A 19,112-nucleotide genomic window follows, 5' to 3' on the forward strand; every position below is an offset into this window, starting at 1 on the left:
ATGGCTATAAAATAAGCTGAGTTGTATATTGTACCTTCTTCGTTCATCTGGTGTAATTCATTTGGGACTTGTTCGTCATCACTGTCGTCTAATGTGTCTAATTCAGAATTGTAACCATCCAGTAGTTCATAAATATCTTGAGGTTTTAATTTATTAGCCATAGTTATAAAAAATAAACAGTCAAATAATTTTACAAAATACTGTAGACTATAACATTCTTCGACGACAGACACCATATAAATAAAAAAGTTTTGAATAATAAATATCAACAGATACAATTATAAATGTGTTTGTGTGTAAAAAAAAAATATCAACATCGATAATATTTTTTTCTGTGACGATAAGTAAAAATGAGTAGAAGAGATATTTCTAAAAATAATATCGATTGAACCATTTGAATCATAGAGTAATAATATGAATAATTTGTTTCAGTAGTGTAATTATTTAAATCGACTACTCGTGGGCATTTCAATACCCACTAACTGTTTGACTTGCACCCGCACCATCTAGTGGTCCGATTTTTCCGATTTTTATTTCATTTTACTGTCAAGATACTATCTTATCACTACAAATTATTTTGACGACATACTATCTCTTAGTTTAGTGCCACATTACATCAAAAGATGTATAGTCAGAAAAAAACATAAAAACAAGAAAACTTGCATTTTATTTTTACGTTTTAAATTTTAAATTATATATTATTGAAACTTAACAGTATTAATTAAACTTATAATCTAAATATATACGTTACGCTACAATATTTTTCAAACTACAAATTTTTATCTATATTAACTGTGCCGTTATCACACTTCTAATTGTATGTACCTTGGAGTACCCAAGGGTAGTGAAAGGGTTAAATGCTTATAAATAAAAACTGTGACTGAGGATTTTTTATTTTTTTCATCTGCCTTTTAAACAATAACCTAGGAGCCTTCTATTACATTTTCAAGCTTTTTTAACCAACAAATAAATTTTTTTTGATATTTGTAATAAATGAATAAAAGTTGTTTAAAATAAAAATGACCATCATCTGGCCATCATCTTCAACCTGTACATTTTTTGGGTTTTCATTTGATGACAACATGAAAGGGTTAATCAAATTTTGGCCCACTAAATGTTTTTCCAACGTAGAGATCTAAAAATAAAAATATTAAATATACATAATATCTAAGTTTATATCTAAATATTTGTTTCATAAATTGATTAAATGTTAAAAATTATTAATTTATTAGAATTAGTAAAATTAACTTACCATGCTAGAACAATCAATGTATGCCTCTAGGCTATGTGTAGGATATTTTAGTATTTTAATAGAAATGTTTCATTAAAAAAAATAAAAATAACAACTACAATTAATAATTTTTTAACTTAAAATTGGGAAGTTTCAAAATTTCACAACTTACTTTCTTCACAAGATTCAGAATCAGAAGAAAGATGTTGTGATACGATCTTTGATCTTTTATAACTATTCTTTTCTCTTTTATCAAGCTGATCAGCTTCAGACGAGAAAGCTTCAGAATTTATTTTGATTTTCTGATGCCATGCTTTGTTGAAATTTGCTGAAAGTAGATTTTAATAATTTATCAATAATATTGGTACCTACTAAATATTATATTGCCTGTATTATATAGTCGCCAGTCGGCTACTTACAATATTCTTTGCCATTATCAGCTAACCGGATAGAATATATAGGCCACTCTCGAGATGGTTCAATGGCATTTTTTATTGTTTCACTAGTTACAATAATGGGCGATGGAGGCCATTTACAACTAATCACAGCCCGATCATTAATAACTTTTTTTATTAGCCAATTTGTGGGAACTGCGCTGAATTAATTTGTTTCAGGGAAAATACCTACAACCCACTTTTTTGATGTATGGCCCTATAATATAAGAATATTAGTATACAACATTTTTATTAATATGGGTAAATCGAACATAAGGATATGGAATAGATTTTACTTCTTATTAAATATTAATTTGGTTTACATTACTTAGTTAAATAAAATAAATTAACTCATAATCAATATATTATACCTAATGGTAATTATCTCATAAATATATGTAGAACTGAGGTACATACTACATAGAGTATACACCTGAGTATTAATGGATACAATTTTTATTGAAAAATAAATCTGTGAATAAGTATATTTTCTACAAATTTTTATTCGTAAGTGATTATGGATGAATTAATTAGTAGGTAAGTACTTACTTCTTGTATGAAAGATGAAGATGCCAATGATGCCATACTGATTGTTTTCAACAAAATCACAATTCACAATCAACAAATCAACAATTCACTTTATTTATTAATGATTAATGAAATGAACAATTTACAATATAAAATAAAAATAATACGCATACAATCATAAATGCTATTTAAACTTCAAATTTCAATAGTGTCAGATAAGAGTACACTACTAGACAAGACTCTGAACAGTGACTATGCCGACTATGGAGAATTTGGGAACAGTCATGAATCCAGATACATGATAATAACAAAACTGAAAATACGTATTGTTAGAATGACCACAGTCAATATAATATTATGTAATACCTACTAACTGATTTATAAATAGTTCCTTATGGAAAAATAAAATTGTAGATAGTGAAACTATTTTAAAAATAGTATATTTTATAAAGCTATAATTCTCCGTTCAACGCATCATATAATATATTGCATAGATATTGCATTAATAAATATATTATACTTTATCAATAAATAGTAACATTCATAAGATAATATCGTATTTTTGTTAATTTGTAATATAACAGCAATAATTAATCTGCAACATTTAATTAATATTATTCGGTAATGTATACAAAACTTATTGTAAGCGACAACCATATAATATCGCATTGCTATTAATATTCTATGTAGTATCAATAGTTCATCTTCAATATTTATATAATGTCCTTCATTAACTTTAATTAAATTTTTTTTCTAAGTAATAATACATCGATAGGGGGACGAGGTGGCCGAGCGGTCTAACGCGACGGATTCGGCACAGCCGGTTCGAGTTCGATCCTCGACCACCGGGCGGCATTTTTCTCCGTGCAAGTCACGGTGTCCGGAGAACAAGTGCCGCCATCCCCCCACCCGGGGCATGGCAGAAACCTACGGGTGCCCCATCAGAAATTCTGCCAAAACACAACACACACGTGTACCAACCTACCCAATTTAAAAACCTACAGTGCCCTCCCCCACACCCAATGGCCTATGTTGCCGCGGGTTACCCAATAAAAAAAAAAAAAAAAATACATCGATATTTTATTTACATTGTCTTGCAATATTTCATTTGCGACCTAATTTTAATATAGCGGCGATAAATAGTAACAAACTTTGCACAGTGGGAAAAGACACGACAGAAAAAAAATTGTGATTATCCTAAGTAGTAATTAGGTAGTAAATATAGTGTAGTAGTCGTCCCTAGCTACAATACCTCGATACCCCACGGGATATTCCTTTGTCCCACATTGCTCTAAGTCTCCTTTTAAACAGTTTTATTCAGTTATTTTTCTATTGGGTCTACAAAGGCATGAATGATTGGAACTATCATGTTGTGATGTGTTACTGTGAGGCGATATGTATTGATTACAGTTTTCGACCTAATCGGCCGTATGAATTAGATAAAGAAACTAGCCTCTTGATCTATCTGCTGATTCGGTTGAAGCCCAAGCCTCTTCCATTCTCTTCAAGATAGTTAAAACATTCCACCACCCAATGGCCTAAGTAACCACGGTATGTAACAGCATGGTGCTAGTGTTCTTTAGCTGCGAGGACCGTCATATTATACTGAAATAACTTTGATAAGGCATGTGTTGAAAGTGTATTATTTATTTATTATATACCATATATTTCACAAGACCAAAATACCAAAAATGGGCTTTGGACTGGCTTAAACGCACGAGTAACACAAACAAAATATAACAAACCTTTATTGAATTTATGAACTCAAACACGGAAACAATGAGATTGTTAGTTGTCTGTTTCTATTTAAATCAATATTACATTTCCGAGTTTAACTTCAACAAATACCCAAATTTGAAAATTCTATGCATACGAAATATTAGATATATTTTACATTAGTTATTATTCATATTAAATATTAAAAAAATAGATAACATACTTTTGACTCCTTAATTTATTTAAAAATGGATCTATTAAAGTTCTAATGGAACCTCAGAGTAAGCACAATATTTAATATATGCCTGAATGCTTACGTGTTTTACCGGCGGTTGGTTTTCGTTTGCCACCAAAGTTTCAAAAGTCAAATAATAAAATATTAAACTCACATTTTACTCTCACAAATGTCAAATATACGGAATTTCTAATTCAATACATAATATTATAAATAAAGTTTACCTGTAAGCAACAAGATTTTTAGGGTGATAAATAATGTAAATTTTTTTTTAACCATTTTTTCTCGGACCAAATATTCTTTGGTATTTTTATTTTGTTACATTGCCAAAAAAAAACCGACACACGAAATTCTCTAACTAAATAATAAGACAGTAGATTAACAACAAATTATATTTTATATAGAATGATGATACATCATTTATCTTAAACATAATATACATAAATCATATATACCTTAAGTTAGAAATTGTTTCATTTTAGTTACTGTGTAATCAATGTATTATGATATAACCGATATAGGTAATATTAAATACGTATAGATGATAAAAAAAAAATATATTAATGACATTGCATACTCATTACTCATGATGCATTACTTTTAAAATATCATACATAAAGACACATTCCAAGGGAAAGAGCAATTATTATTGAGACGTTGATGTTATTGCCTTCGTAGTTTCTTATTTGTGTCGAATAATGTAAATATTAGTTCAAGTGACATCTTCTCTTATTTCCCGACTACCTATGTGTTGACGAAGTATAATATAAATTATAATATATCAAAAATGACAAATTAAATATTTTTCTTATTTTATATAAATTTAAAGGAATTATCCGTTCAATTAACACAGCATTCAAAATACATGTGTAATATAATAATATTGTATGTTTAATTTTTTTCATTATTTTAAACACGTAACCACTATTAAAACCACATTTTGATCTCTACTCCACAGGAAATAATATTGTCTTATGTATACATGTATAACGAAATCTCTAAATCTAAATTAAACATAATAGTAATATCAAAATTAATATTAGTAAAATTGAATTATTGTCTTTTGTTTATTGTTATGATTTTCTGATTAACTATAGGTATTGGACATAGTATATTTCATTCTGCAGAGTCGCAGATTTGTCTATTGTCTAATACACATAAAAAAAAAACAATAAATAAATATATTAGGTTTACATAGCTTACTACACTTTACATTTCAATTCCTGCAAAATATCAATCACATACCTAATTTATAATTATCGTTACTAATCGAATATTTATAATATTGTTTACTATCGCATATTAATAATGAATAATTACCGATGGTTGTATAATGTATCCATAATATTTTAAATTATAAGTGTCTATAATTCGATACTTTACCAGTCATCTGCTTATAAATTATTACGGTTAATGATACAAAATCTATCATAATTATATAAGTCGTTGAATAGTTCGATTGAATGCGAGGATATAAAAAATCATAACTACATAAATTATATTCGACTTGTATAGTCACCGAGTAGCTACTTTATTGTTGTTCATCAGGTATTTTGAAGTTTATAGAGATTATTATATACTTTTAATTTAAAAATTATTTAAATAAGAAAGTTTTAAATTAAATATTTTTTCGAATGCACACTTCGAAAGTTTATCATAAGTTTTTATCGGTCCTAATGAATTACTTAAACATTGCTTTTCAAATGGTTTCTTAATTAAAAATAACGTTTTGATTTTATTTAATCGTAGTTACATGGTTATGCATGACACGAACATATTCTATACATATTTATACGAATATTGTTAATTTTTTTTTCTATACCGTGTCTTGAAAACTTTCGTTGATGTAACCAATTATTTATTTTTATCAAAGTTTATGTTGTGTTAGTACATTTTCGAGTTGAAAAAAATATTTTTAATATAATAATATATTATTTAGAATCAGTTGAAAAAAGTTTTTAGTTTTAAAAGTTATATTTAAAAAAAAATTGATTATATCTAAATAATATGTAGTTGTGATATAAGTATGACGTACCTATATCGTTTATTTTATAAGGTTAATAGTAGGTAAAAAAAACCCATCCTAATAAGATTGCATTTTGAACAAAATGTGGGGTAGGTATAGTAAATAGTACCTACTTAGGTATATAATATAGCCAAAAAATAATTGTAATTATCTTATATAGTAGATAATATATTATTAATATTTGTAATATTCTCAACATTTTAGGCAAAAATAATACAATATTTTTTAAATATGTGAGTATGGTATAAATATAAGTAAAATATTTTACTATGGTTTAGACTTTAGAAACACCGAACGAATATTGCATTGTATTTCTCACTTATCATCAATAAATGATAAAAATGACATACAAATTACAATTTATTGTCTTGTTAGATGATGCAACTGCGGAAAAAGGTAAATATTGTTATTATGATTTGATATTATGAAGTGGATTACAAAGTACAATTTTAATTAATCATTAACATTTCGTGTTGAGTACCTTAGCGTATTTTGATTATGTAAGAATACTACTAAACAGAAATATACAGAATCTATAAACATATATAAGTAGTACCATTTCAATCACCAAATTATATTATAGACATTTATGGACTATGGTATTTTAAATTAAACGAACTCATTTAAAACGTTATTCACATATTATTTTTTAAATTGTATTATTTATTTTATATATGCGTTTAAAATAGTGTTTATCTATTAAGTAGCTACGTAATTGAAATATGGGTATTGTAATAAATTCATAATATTATTTTATTAATATATTATAATTATAGTCTAATGATCAACACGTTTTACGCGTAGATATATAATCATGCCATTGATGATTTTGATGTTAAATTACATTTTGCTATCAAACTGAATTTGTGGTCAATCAGTAGCGTGGCGAGCATATTTAAAACCCTTAAGCAAAGTATTTGAAAAATGACTCACCCACTACCCCACTACATAATATATAATTTAAAGCTGTATGCTAATTTAGAAATGTTTGTTATAGAAAGTCATCAATAATTTATCATAAACAAAATACTATAATAACTAACTATACATTCGTCCACACAAATTTTAGTTTTTAAAAAAAATAAAATACATTTCTAGGGCTAGGAAATTATTGCATTAGATAAACGTCGTTCACCACTGTTGTATATCTTATACATATGTATTGAAATTTAAGATTTTAATTCTAAAACAAAATGAAAAAATTAGGTAAGTCTTTAATTATTTACACATAAGTACAGAACGTGTACTCCAACAATTTCATAACAGTTAGGTAGTTCATTCAAAAAAATCGAGATTAAAAAAAAATGCTATTTTTAATATGTATATTTTAATCATTTTTGGCATTTTGACATTTTTAGAGCATATTTAGCTATTTTGTATCAATTACCTAATATATTTTTGGAACAGCTACATATATATTTTACGAAGGTAAAACACTCGAGCAGTTAAATTATATCGCGGTCGATGAGACATTGAGACGTGTAATATTCTATAACACCGTCAAATAGTTAAACTTGATTTATAAATAAAAAAATTAACATGTACATGTCCGTACATGTACGGACAGCATCATGTTTTATATATTTATATGTTTATGGAGTTGATTGTGTTTCCATTATTTTTGCCATATATGTTAGAATAAATCAATGCTCTTTTAAAACTAATAGATAATTATTCGAAAAACGTTTTTGGGTATGAACATTTTTGAGTTCCAACAGAATCGTAAATGCAGAAATCCGTGGTAGGTAAACCAACATTTTACAAAATCATTAAATGTGTACATGTAGCTACTTTGAGTACCTACAAACTTAGTTAAAAATACACACATTCTCGAGTCAAATGTATGTAGGTGCAGTTTGACATTTTACAAAGTTTTTTGAGCGGCAATGTTACCAGCTAAACAAATTAGTTACCTCCAAAAGCGTTTTGGGGTTTTCTTGATTAAATATGTAGTCATAACTATATACTTACGGATCAATTACTATGTTTTATATTAATAGCTATAATTACAACGTTTCTTTATACATAATATCGACTTACCTTATCGAAAAAAAACTATTGAGTGGCGTCGTAAAATATAGTTATAAATAGGGATAGGATAGGGCAGCCTAGTTTTATTAATTTGAAAGTTAATACTTACTAAATTTTAACTGAAAACAAAAATGTATTTTATTTTAATCGAATTTTTAAATGTTTGTGTTTAAAATAGATTCAAGTCCGTATGCTTGAATTTTAGAAAAATAAGGTTATTTAGTTATATAGTTCTGTTGGCGTTGGTGAAAATTGATTTTTAAGTAATATCTAGTATATCCTAATTCCTAGTAATACCTGCATTATTATTAACGAACAACGATCTAAGTAATATGTTATGTACTAAAAATCAATTAACTTAATAATCTAGACATTTCTCTATATGACTCTATATGAAGTGTCATAATATAATATAAAATCACTTACTCGACAGAACTTTCAAATAAATGCAAAGAATAACAATATATTGTTTACAATTCATTTCAGCACAGTTAATAGTTAATATTTCATAATAATACACATTAATGAATAAGTACAACAAAATTAATAAAATAACGTTGGTACGCACTTGACACTATACAACGTACAACCAATCAGGATGGATTCAGGTCTTCAGGAACTTGAATGTGAGAGGGGGGATACGTCATGTCAAAAACCTTATTTTAATGCGTCTTTAATCCACTTTTTGTATTCGCAAACATAACTATAGCGATAATTAATTTGATACTTCCTTATTGAGGAACAAATAAAACATTTTAAACTTTTTTTTAAATGTGTGGATTTTAAATTATTATACAACAATTATTACAATTAAAACAAATAAAGATACTGCGTATAAAATAAAAAAACCATCAATGTAGAAGTAAATATAATGACATAATATAAGTAAAATCTGTATAAATCCTCCTTGATACTTTAGTAAAAACAACTATACTTGAAATATCTGTACACTTGAATCTTTCACTAAATATTTATATAAGCATTTTCCATGCATTCTGAAATATTTTGACTCTTTTTGAGCTATTTATAGCAATGAGAAATTTTCAATTTTTGTAAATTTTTTTGAAATAATTATCGATAAAAACTTTTTCACTTTGGTATGATAAAAAAGTTTGAAAATGTATAGTAATGATCCTTATAAGTTGTTTTAGTATCATTAAAAATATTAAACACACAAAGACACGATTATTTTTTATATCCATTTAAAGTTTTGAATTCTGACAAAATTCATCCAATACCTGACGATATTCAAATTATTTTTTAGTTGGAAATTAATAACATTTTTAATTTTATAGTTCACATTAGAAATTTTAATGGAAGATTCTCAACAAGTTTTTTTACCTTTATCAAAAAAAAAAAGTTTACCGGTCAATATCATTCATTTTTTATGAGCGTTTGATATTAAAGTTTTACAATATTTGATATTCAGCGGTTTTTAATTATTAAATTTGATTATTAATTATACAATATGTATGCTATGATGACATGCCGTCTCCGCCCAGAAGTTATTTTTGTATGCAATTATTTATCGTTGAATTCAAATCTATTACAGACATTACAATAATATATTTGACAACTACTGCACAGCATAGCGGTACCCACTTGTCCGACTTTTTAAAATGATTATTCGTGTATGAGAGAAATTTTTTAAAAATATTCTTACAACACAATTAAGTTAAATTCGTATATTTAAATAATACCGTATGCATTATTTTTCTCTGAATATTATATGTTCTTCTCGAAAACGTCATTTAAAAATACAAAGAGGTAGGGCCCCTCCTCAAAACCGCCACTGCAAATACAAAAGCTACGATCCTATAACATACCAACACAGTAACATGATGATACACGTATTATAATAAAATACAATTCAACATTTTATCTAAGATGTTTTTTCCCCTTTTTTTTAAAAAATATAACTTAGGCCTACCTTTATGCAAGATATCGATAAACAAAGAAATATATTCTATCAACAATTTCAAATTTTTAGATTATAGACTGTAGACGGACAGTCCCGTGTAAGCGTTGAGAAATACATTTGTTCCAATACGTTGTCGGAGCGATAACAAACAAGAACCAAATGGCTGTTTTTGAATATTCATTTTAAGGATAGCTTAACGTATTCAGTGGTCACAGTGACTAGATTTATACTGACAGTTTTTAATCAGTCAATATATTATAAGTGTGCGTTGATTGTGCACGCAAGTATGATTAATAAATGAACTAAATAAAAAAAATCAGTTCAATTTCGTGCTGTCCAAAAATCCGGAGCCCCATTACTGAGTGATGCGTTAATGGGATGTATTATAAATAGCATGCATACGTGTATTGCATTAACTCTACGTGGCATCATAATATTGAACAGTAATATGGATGAACATATAATCAATACCTACGAATCACTATAGGTCGCTACATGCACGTCAATTATATAGCCCCAATGCTAGCAGTCAGGTAAACTTTTATAATCGAATTATTTTTTTACGAATTTCACGTATGCTTCGTTATTTTATATTTTTATCATGTGGGATTGAAAGGGATTAACTGTGTCCAAAAATGGCAACGGTACACTTTGTAAATATAGAACCCTTCTTTGAATTTCTCTGCAAAAATGTAAACATGTGCTTATTATAAAATAGTATAGTACATACTCGGGATAACTAAGTTAGTTAGATTCTAAATTCAAATAAATTAAAATGTTAATAATAACTTAACTATAAAGAATATAATATATAGGTCCTATATTCCAATAGATTCCTTCTTCGACACCTCAATAATAATTGTCAAACATTTTATTTTTAACAATTTTAAAACACTTAAATACTGTAAATATATAAATACTTATGTAGTTAAATATAACTACTAACTAGCTGTGTAACAACTGTAGCTAACTGTAAATGTACGTACTTAGTAAACTACGTCACAAAACGACAAGAGACAAATAAATTATGAATCGTAGCAATCGCGGCGTGTTAAAAATGGCCATGTGTATTGCAATACCAGAATTGCATAGGAATTACATTCGAAAAATGTTTGAAAAAAAATCAAAAAGTTAGGTTTAAAAAATGTTAATTTATTTAGACTTGCGATACAATTTACCTTATTAGTTTTTAGTTATTACAATTCATTTATTTTTAATGAATCTCCACAGTAATGAAAAAAACGTAGGGAATATATAAATAATGCGAGTTTATCGTTTCTCAACCCTCAACGGTCAAATCCAACGAATCGTATTTATATTAATAAGTAAGTAATTGTTATATGCGGCTGAGGTGGTTGTATCTTGCACGGATTCTCAATATTAATTCCCGATTTTCGGGGAAAACATTTCTTACATACATAGTTTCCGGCCCACGCCGGCTTTGTCCCGATCACGTCTGCCTTGCGTGGTGCCCAAAAGTCCGAATACGCGGGGCTGAAAAAAAAAATCAGTGGACGGTAATAATAATATATGATGTGTTTAACCGGAAGCACGGCTAAAAAAACGTTGCTTTTATTTTTTAGGGTCGAAATTCGATTAATCACAAATCGGAGCCGCACATAGTGCACCTACTTACATAATATATAGTTTATCATACAATTATAGCGCGTCATTTATTCCATTAGTAACACAAATATATACACACACAATGCAGTGTGGCGGAGGGGGTGACTTATCGAATGGCAGACGCTATTGTGTGCTCGGGCAAACGAATAAAAGCTACTAAACTACGGGGTTGGGGGTGTGTGTGTGTTTGTGGAATTTCAACGAAACGGTTTGTATTGCAAAGGGCGACGCGCGCGAAGAGACTATAATATAGCGCGGGGATAAAAGGCTTGCCGCCGGAGAATTGTTCGGTGTGCAGGAGCAAGAGCAGGAGCAGGACGAGGCGGCGGCGGCGGTGGCGTGAAGAGAAAATGTTCAGCGAGAGAATAGCGTTTCCGTCTGGCGACGGTGAAAAACGGTCGGACAACGCGCGCACGCGCGACACAAAGTCCCGGTGCAGCCGGCGTCGGCGGCGCGCGCGGCGTGCATTTCCGATATACACCGTGAGCGCGACGACCACGCGCAAATGACACACCGGCGTTGGCGATTTTTCGGTGCTCTCCGTTTGCATACGAGCGCGCGCGCGCGCGCGCACACACACGCGCGCGCTTCGTCGCACCGTAACGCTCTCTAGCCGCCGTTACTACACATATATATTAATATAAATACACTGCGGTGGGTGATGAAGGGCGGCGGGCATCGATGGTCGGTGGGTGGCGGTGGTCCCTGCGCGGGGTGCGGCGGCCGCGGCGGCGGACACACCATAATACGCGGGTTAGGGAAACGCGAGCGCGAATCTACACCGCCGCCGCCGGTCGCAACACACGATTTACGGGGCCATACGCGCACGCACACCGGACGCAGCACGACGTGGTACGACCGCGAGACCACGACACCGCGACACCGCGCGACGGACGGTTTCGTTTCGGCGGATTTTCGTCGGGTGAAAAAAATTTCCAGTAAAACCATCGCACTCGTCGACTACAGCCAAACACCCTCCCCGGACGACGTGAATAATTATTATTTGTCATATTATTATTTTTCTACACCGGTCACCACCGCACTTTTACTGGGACTTTGAGGCCTCTCCGCGGTATAGACACAATTACACGTTATTTTATCATAATACATTTTATTCGTTATCATTTTACCGAACCGTCGGCACCAGTGGTGAATCACCGGAAAGAAACGGGCAAACCGCGACCTATTATAATAATAAAATATTTCGAAAAAATATCGATTTTCCAAACAAACTCGCAACGGTCTTTGCCTCTAATCGCCGTCGACACGTTATCACGGAGTGGTGCAGGTGGTGGTCGTCGTTTGAATATATACAAATTATTACAATGTATGTGTAATATTATCCAAAATATACGATAAGCCGTATCGTTGCAAAGCCGGCCGCGGCTCGTCCAAGGCGATAATATTCACATTGTCGATGTTTAAGCGATTTGGCCGTAACGAGATGTCTGTCGTGGTTTTGTGCAGGTAACTTTGATTTTTATAATTGTAATTATTTATTATTTTTGTTGTGACGGTTGTTGTTACCTTATTTGGTTTTTTGAGATTCGACAAATTGAAATTTTTACTAGGGGTTTTTCCACTCCGCTTCAACGCCGGCGGCGGCTTATATTAACGGTAGGCAATTACCAGATTTGAAGTTATTCTAGAATTTTGAAAATTCTAAACTTTTAATAATTAAAGTAGTAAAAATGAAAAAATGTTACTCGTCGAACATAATATACCATTATTCTCGACTATAAAATATTATAGTATTTTATGTAACATTGTAACAGTGTTTTCATCAAATTCCATTCATAAACAATCATAACGATAACACAATATTTTTATTACGATGTGAGCTTATTTATTTACGTATTATTTCAATATAAAATAGACATTATACCATATTAATTATTATAATATCACAATAATAGTATTGTGATAATCAACATCTCTCGTTATGATTGTGACAGTGAATTGTCTACGTGTGCATTTTCGTATAGACAACTCTATTAAAATGTTCTCTATAGCACTTTAGCACTCCATTAAATTCAATCAAATTATATTATCCTATTTTATTTTATGTATACAGTAGGTAAGTACTACGTATAGGCTATAATATTTTATTTACGGTAATTTGTAATGATATTTTTTTAATTGCTTTTAATCTGAATGACTTTTTTTATACTATAGTAATTACTATTAAGCAAAATAATATCATGAATGTAACATTTTTAATTACATTTAGATTTTCCTGGCCATATTCCTATTTTCTTATAAAATACTTAAACTGTTTAATTCTGTGTTAATTGTAATAAGTAATAATAAATATACTATAGAATTCAATTTATATCATGAAATATACATATTTAAATGTATATTACCTATACTTAGAAATTGAACTTAAATTGTTTGACATTCATAATATATAATATAATATATTATATTAAATTAGTTACACTTTTATTTGTATTTTATACATATGCTTATTTAGTATTTTAGTAGTTGAAAAAATTTGATTAATAATGAAAATATGCAGTGCTTGGAAAATTTCTTTAAAAAAGAGACTTGTTCACGAATCACGTTCATTTAGTTAAAATGAAACTTTCCTAAATAAAAAACATTTTTTTGTTCATTGATAATTCGTTGAACTATGTAGTCAACAGAGTGTAATAATACCAAAAAAGAGACACTGCCACACTGCAATACTGAACATTAATAGCTATATACAGATGTATACACATTAAAAATATTATAAAATAATAAATGACCAATAGTAAATAAAATAATACATACTCGAACCCGGTTTTCCAGACGCTAACGATGTCACACCGAACACCGATAAGGCTGCCGCGTCTGACTTGACATTTTGTAAACATCGTCAATAATATCGTATCTACCCATATATAAATAGATTTAATTTAATAGCTCATTATATTATGTTGGGTCATATTCATATTGTCCTAAAGAAGAATTCTAAAAACCTTTTCTCTTAACTAAAAACTATTTAAATTAGGTATCTATATTTAACAAGTTGACTGCCCTAAAAATTTCACCGATCTTGCCTCGAACGCCTTTGCCCTTTAGTGTCATATTATATGAACCCGGGATGAGGTCATATATGATACTCGGATTTTATATGAGAGTTTCTGGCATGGGAATAGATATAAATAAATAAATTTACGGAATTGGCAAGCAGGTATAATTAAAATATTAAGGGCAATAATTGAAAACTTAGCGTGTATTATATATTGTGATACACTTGGCAGTCAACTATTGTTAAGAATAAATTAACAAAGATTTAAACGAAAAAAATCATTCATGTTCCTCTAAGAAATGAACGAATTTCCAATATGTTCTAGTTTTTTCACTCGAGAAAGGAACTACGTTCCCGATAAGTTGATGAAAATTGAACAAAATCAATGGAACAAGTTCCTTTGAATGGGTTTCTTCCATGCAATACACAGTATTATAATATAAGATTATGATATTTATATGGCATATACATTATTAAATTATAAATTATTTTCTATAAATTTAATACATTTTTCTGAACGTTAGAAATACAATTAACTATAATTTATTTTTAACAAAATATCAAATGTTGGTTATTTATGGTTATATTAGTTAATATTTATTACTGTTTAAATATTGCTGAATTTACGAACACAAACAACGATTTTAAATCGAATGAGATAGTAATAAATCAGAGAGTAATAAAGCAATATTTTTAAAAGCCAAATTGTGGAAGTTGTGTCACAAAAAATAAGTACCTACCTAGGTAGGTGCATTATTTCCACAAAATATTTATAATATTATCGTTTAACCATTTTTTATTTCAACATTAAAGTTTTTACTAAAAGTTTATAAAATATATGACTTACTATACATAATACATTTAGTATTTGATTTATATGCGTAAATACATTGTTTAATATTTATACTTGCCTACTATAAAACAAAGATTGATTAGATTTTCACATAAGAAGAATAATAATTATTATATTTACCGTTTAAGTAACCGAGTTGTGTGTACAAAATAATGTTTAAATTAATCATCTATTTACATTTGAAATTTGATAAACTTAATCTGAAGAAAAAAATTAATTAATATTTTATTCTAAAGACATTCGGTGGTTATGTATACATTTGGCGTACACTAAAATCGAATTTTCCCTGTGTAAAATTGGAGATTACGTTGTTTAGTAGTTCGACGGTGATTGCCAAAAGGGCTTATTGCCAAACAATTCAGAGAAAAATTATTTTCCAAACACGTTTTCGTGTTGAACATTATTATCAACAAGATTTGTATCTATTATTTGTTTAAATATGACAGTCGAAAAATAAACCAAGAAAATGAGTAGGTCGCTATGACGTGAGATTATACTGATTTTGGATCAAGAATGTAATTTGATACCTATTCACATGACTTTGTCATTTTATGAAATATTAGACAAACTAGTCAAATTTGGAATATGTTTTTTTTTTATTTTTAAACTATATATAGGTATTTCAATAATATATACAATCTGTACAAATTATGCACAATTAGCATATTTGATAAGAGTTACAATAATACACGAGTACGTGAGTAAGAAGCCACCCACTATAGTGGCACTTGACATACGTGCATTTTAAAATGCACGAATTACCTATAATTAAATGTCTATAACTTGATTCATAGACTTAAACTATTAATTAATATAATATATTAGGCATACACGTAAGTAATGTTTGTTATAAGTGCCTTATAATTATTTTAATTGTCGCATTCATAATAATATAATCAATGTTGTACTGTACTACCAAACAATTTAGTTTTATATTTATATTTTTGATTGTGAATAATTTGCCGTCAAGTGATGAACGATAAATAATTTTAGCCGTTTGCCCATGAACGCGTTACATTCAAATTTTAATCATACTATTTAGCGTTTAAAAATTGGTGCCTACTTAGTTAAAATATAATTTAATATTGATGCACTATCCGTTGATTAACATCTAACCAGTAATAATTGTAAAATTAAATTGCACTGTATTTTTAATTTGAACAACGCTGTTTTTTATTTAGAGTTGGTTTTTTGTTTTATTTATAATGCTTACGTGGCGGCATCATGAGTTTGCTGCTTTTTGTATACGATAGTCTTAAATACATACCTACCTAGATCTTAATCTGTTTTCTATGTTTCAATTTATGGTTGACAAAACGATAAATTTTGTTTTAATTAAAAAAAATATATAAAAATTGCTTTTTCTTTTAAAAATAATAATGCAGGAGAAAATTACGTTTAAGTAAAACGGTTCGCTATTCACTAAAAATATAATAGTTTAATAATCAAACAAAAGAATATGTCTGAAGTTCATATTTTTGTTCATATATCTTCATGATATCTATTTCATATACATAAAATAGTATTCGTTTAAATTATATCATTAACTTAAGCCCCAACAAGTAAAAACAAAAGAAAAATGGTGAAACCCGTTCAATAAAAGTATTTAATTACTCTGAAATAAATTAACCAGTTAAACATTATGCGTATTGAGCTCAATATGTATTTAGGTACCTACCTATATTATCGAGCGTTAAAAAAACGAAACATGAACCATGTCAACTTCGTATGAATATACCAAGATCCTTAGAAATCGGCCCACACAGCATTTGGAAAATGATAATATTTTGTGAATGTCTTAAAGTGGTTGAATAATGAATATTTTACTTAATATTTTTATAAAGTTTCCGTAAAAATGTTTTTTGAAAATATATGATTAAAATATTTTGTGTATGTTTTTTATAAAATATTTTCAAATATATGAACTTTCGGGCCAAAGAATATAACTAAAATATTTTTTAATTATTCACGCAACTTTTTAAAATATTTTGACAACTATATTATTTTCCTGAAAATATTTTTATGCTGTATGGGGGTTGTTTAAATCTGGCGAAAATCTTAAGCTTTAATGTAGAAAACCATCAATCACATGTTTAGTTACATGAATAAATTCTGACACTATTGATAATTTTAATCACTGTGCGTCAATGTGTCATCAAGGAGAATCTGTGAACTATACATTATTTTTCTATTCGGTTGAACTTAAAAGCTAACCCAGTAACCCAGATGGTCAGAGTTAACCCGAGTGAAAAGCGTTTTAAAATCATTAAATTAAAAATGTACGCTATATAAATTGTATGTGTTAAGTTTGTAATCAACGAAAAAGGTATTTTTGTACTTCACGATTCAAATATGATTTTAAATTAAATGGTTCTACTAAAAGCAATGAGTAAACATTAAATTATTTAATAGGTAGGTACTTTTACATAAAATTATACATTGACAAGACATACACATCCAAATATATAATTCATGAACGTGCATTATATATTATTACTTACCCAATCATTTGTACATGGCACTTAATAATTGTATTTTTTTTTAAAGTCAGTTCGACCGTTAAATTGTTTAAGTATATATGCTTTTATTTTTGGGGTGATTTATTTTTTTTCAATTCATTTTTTTAATGGAAATATTAGATTTACGTATAGTGGCTAAATCATTTTTACGCATTTATTTATATATATAAAAAAAAATAGTTTCCAAAATCAATCGGTATTTTCGAGGAAAAAGAATTTTCCTGTGTAGAGTAATCCTGTGATTATCCTTTATAAGCCTTCATACACATTATGTAGGTACCTATGTGTATAATGTATATGTCTATAAACACATGTTTTTCGTCTTCAATTTTTATGTTGAGGATTCATTTTTTAGATCAAATTTCAATGATAAATGTTTATTACGTCTTAGCATTATTATCGAAATGTATACTAAACTCTGTGTAAAATAACATTTAAATGAAATGAGATAAACGATGAAAAATATAATCATATTTAATTTATCAAACGTAATCTATACTAACAAAATGTAATACTTCGTCAACCAACTGTCCAACTATAGGTAGGTAATGAATTATGGAAACACATTTTCTTTTAGTAAATTTCAACGTTTAACTCTATCATATTTGGTAGATTAAGGTCTCATTCAGTATGCAAAATTTTAGGACGGGCTAATGGTAGGGCAACATACTTTCATGACGAAACTTCCCCTCCACCAACCCCATGACCATCACAGCTGTTATTTGCTGTATAAGTAAGTAGGTTACCTGATATTTTTATAAATATTAAACAGTGCATTTTCATACTTCAAATGAAGAGTATAATAATGTTATTATAATATTTGTAGTGTTAAGAGAAATCGAATTTCATTGTAATTTAAAACCGTAGTAATGGATTAATCTTATACAACACTATTAAATAAATTGTATAATTAAGCCCTTTCAAGAAACATTATAGATTTTAAGCAAAACGAGACTGTAAATTATTTATATTT

General features: G+C 28.8%; 1 protein-coding gene across 1 annotated transcript in view; it reads left to right on the forward strand.

The window, feature by feature from the left end:
• The first annotated feature begins 12,534 nt into the window (after nt 1-12,534).
• Nucleotides 12,535-19,112, forward strand: part of LOC132934084 (galactosylgalactosylxylosylprotein 3-beta-glucuronosyltransferase P-like) — a 66,105-nt gene continuing 59,527 nt past the window's right edge. Inside the window, exon 1 of the mRNA XM_061000366.1 lies at nt 12,535-13,215. The gene's annotated coding sequence lies outside the window, so the exon portion shown is untranslated. The remainder of the gene's footprint in view (nt 13,216-19,112) is intronic.

Source organism: Metopolophium dirhodum, chromosome 1 (genome assembly GCF_019925205.1).
Source record: "Metopolophium dirhodum isolate CAU chromosome 1, ASM1992520v1, whole genome shotgun sequence".
Classification (NCBI taxonomy): Eukaryota; Metazoa; Arthropoda; class Insecta; order Hemiptera; family Aphididae; genus Metopolophium; species Metopolophium dirhodum.